This window comes from Arachis ipaensis, chromosome B1 (assembly GCF_059453495.1).
Source record: "Arachis ipaensis isolate K30076 ecotype BB chromosome B1, ASM5945349v1, whole genome shotgun sequence".
NCBI lineage: Eukaryota > Viridiplantae > Streptophyta > Magnoliopsida > Fabales > Fabaceae > Arachis > Arachis ipaensis.
The window spans coordinates 47,589,489-47,593,266 of NC_142436.1; positions in this window are offsets into that span (position 1 = coordinate 47,589,489).

Genomic DNA, 3,778 nt, shown 5'->3' on the forward strand with positions numbered 1-3,778 from the left:
CCAGGGTTTTGTGCCTGCACACTCTAGAGATCCGAAGGGATGCGAGCGGGATACTCTTGCCACCGACCTCACATCTCAACGTAAGCAGGACGAACCACCGCCCTTACGCCGCCGCTACATCGACAAGCGTGATCCAACCGCTGTCCCTGCCGGGCGCATAGCGTCTCATAGTCTCAATATACAAATGATACATCAGTGGTTTTCAGAAAACATTTTGAGTATGTCATAGATCCATCATCTCATTCCAAGTCCTCGACTCATCTTAACCACTGTCGATTCAACATTTCCATTCCTCTTTCTCACTCCGTCGAGCCCATCCTCAGTACACCAGAAACATAAACCTCCGTTCGCTAATTTTTCATAATAACCATCAACTAAAACCCTTAGCTTATTTCCCATATTCCCATACTCAAAATTTAGCCCAAAAGCCTTAAAATGGTGTTATAGAAGCTTACAACCTTGTTGGGAAGGTGAAATAGTTAAAAACAAAGTTTAAATTTGTGAAATAGGACGTGTGTGTACGCATAGGGTGTGCGCGCGCACGCGCTAGAGAAACTTCAAAATGTGTGCGTACGCATAAAGGTGTGCATACACACAGGTGCCAAAATTCACTAGGTCTGTTCGCTCGCACAACCTCTGCCAGCTCCCCTAACAGACTGGTCTTTCCAACGTGTCCGTGCGCACAGGTTAAAATTTTCGCAGAGGTGTGCGTGCGCACAAACTAGAAATCATAAAATTCTGCAACTCTGCAGAATTTCAGAATTTTAACACCAATCTTTGAATGATCATAACTCCCTCTACAAAATTCCAAATTTTACAAACTTTATATCAAATCGAAGGGTTTTCAATAAACTTTAATTCTAAACCAATTTCAACAAATTTTGAAAACTAAGGCAAAAGTTATGATCAGACAAAGTTCACCAAAAATCAACTTTTAACAAATGTTCACAAGTTACCAATCTCCCCACTTTCACCACTCAAACCAACCAAAACCAAATAAAACCATTCCAAACTCTATTTTTCATCAACATCTAACCTTTATATCATATTACACCATTTATACAAATCATTCCATCACATTTCACTACTCCCCACCATCAACATCAAAGATGTAATACCATAATCAACCCACATTCCACTTTTCTAACCACATTACCATATCATTAACATCAATATCACATATATCATACCACTTCTCAACCTCACACAATCATTCATCATCATCTTATCATAATCAATCATCATAATCAAACTCAAATATCATCAATCCATCATAAATCATCACACATCATCATTCAACAACTCATCAACCATTATAATCCAAACCTATCCTATAGGTCACTAGCCTAAGTGTCCATGAATATTATATACTACATAGAGAAAACCGAAACCATACCTTGACAGATCCCCAATATGCACCAAAACCCCAAATTGAGCCCAAGATAAGCTTTCAATCACAATCTAAGCCACCAAAAATCTCCAACAAGCATCAACAATCATCAACAAGCTCCAAACTCACCATAATCAAGCTATATATACATAAATCATCACAAATCAACCTAGGGCTCATTATAATTGAAGTTTCACAAGAGTTTCAATGCTTCTTACCTTGTCCAACAGTTTTGGAAGCCAAAACCAACATCAATCAAAGGCTAGAGTGTACTTAAACACCCAAAAATCACAAAACCTCACTTAGCCAAAAGCTCTAAAACTCGAAACTTTGAGGAGAAGAACTGAGAGGGATTCGAGCTTGTCTTACCAATTTCTTGAGTGGGTTTTATAGAGCTCTTCACAAGGAACGCGTAGCAACAAACGGTGCAGCGATCGGAGCTCTATAGCTCAAGATATGAGCTTGAGAAGATGAAAGTGAATAGTGTTAATGGAGGGTTTCTTCTCCTTCCTTTCTCAATTGTGTGTGTTGTGTTTGTTAGTGTGTTATGCTGATTGGGTTCATTAATGAACCCTTTTATATGTTGGACTTGGGCCCAACTTGGGCCCGGTCCAACCCGTTATCGTTTTTAGCCTATTCGACCCAATTTTAGGCCAAACATTTAACACTAATGCCCATTTTTCCATTTCTAATATTTTTCCAAGGGTTTCGGCATTTTTCACTTTTTCTCGCGCAGCACCGGGTAGAATTGAACCGGTTCGACTGCCGATTTACGATTTTTCACGTTTTTTTGCAGAAATCATATTTTCTGACTCGGAAAGACCTATTGAGCCTAAAAACCATATTTAAATCCCCAATTCTCATTCTAACTTTCCGGTACCTAATTTAGGCATTTAAATTATTTTATTCGTGAAAACTCCAGTTCTTACATCCTCCTACTTTCAACGTTACTAACCCAACAAGTTGACAAAGCATCTCGTTCACCATCATCCTACCGTGTCGATGTTCTCTCTCGCCTTCCGCTGCGTCACTCTGATTATCGTCATTAAGAATCTGAAATTTTTCCTTAAACCAAATACCGATTTTGTAGTATTTTTCAAAACCTTTAAAACAAGTTCAATCTAAATGTGTCCATTGTTAAAACCTTATCAAAAGAGTCAAAAACTTTTTATTTGTAAATCAATCACTTTGAAGCACAATTTTTCCTAAATTCATTAGAATCCTTAAATCAGAACCTTTCAAATTGAACCCCTTTTGTTAAGTTAAAATTTACAAACCAAAATCATAAGTTAACAAAATCTTAGGACTCACTTTCCTTTTTAATTCATATCATTTGATCAAAAATTCCAATCCTAGTTTCAAAATCAAATTATTTAAACCAAAGCTCCAAACTAGATTTGAAAATCATTCTAAGCCTTAAAACCGTAAAAATCATAATTAAAAATAGCAAAGGCGTCAATTGGTACTTCTGTTGTCACTAGTGCTGAACCGCACCCATCACCCATACATGGAACCACCAAGACTTCTAGTCATACCTGGTAACCATTCCGGCACGTCCACTCTGATCGTTCGTCATCACAAGTCTGAAATCATCGGCTACCGCCACTAGAATCTTCCTTTCCCATGGTTTACTCCCACACAACTCTAAGCCCTTGTAATCCTAACGGCGACTTTGCAGAGATAGAACTAGGTTACCCTCATATCCAAGCAATATATAATATTTAAAGCATACGTTTACCTCTCGTCGGAAGATCCGACCCCGTCGTATCACGTGCATCCACGGTACACACATGGCCTGACTGTTGATTCTGACCCTCATCTCGGTTCCTCCCGCAGCGACAATTCCTATATATATGTCCAGGTTTTCCACAAGTATAGCATCGACCATTTTTTAGCACGTCTGCACCTCCTGGTGCTACACACATCTTTGAAAAATTGTACAAGTGTGTGCACGCACACGTGTGTGCGTACGCACACACCCTGTTTTCAGCAACATGTATTTTTGTGATTTAAACATGGTTTCGAACTTCTAAACCTCTATTTTTACCCTCAAGGACCCTAGAAATAAGTTATAGTGGTAGTGAAAGGGTTTGAACTAGGAAGGTGAAGTAAGTTGGGGATGAAGAAAGCTTGAGAAGTAATGAATTATGTATGAGGAGTGCAGAGATGTGGTATACATGTGATGAATATGGCCATGGTAAATGACTATGAATGATTATCAGTAACTATAAAGGATTGCTTTATCTCGAGTCCTCTTCCCGAAAGTACGACCCTAGGAGATGGGGGAAGGTGAGGATCCCCTTCTTTGTTCCTCCTGGTATTGTAAAATCGCCCCCAGCGAGATGGTGGGAGGTTAGGATCCCCTCCTTTGTTCCTCCTAGGCATATG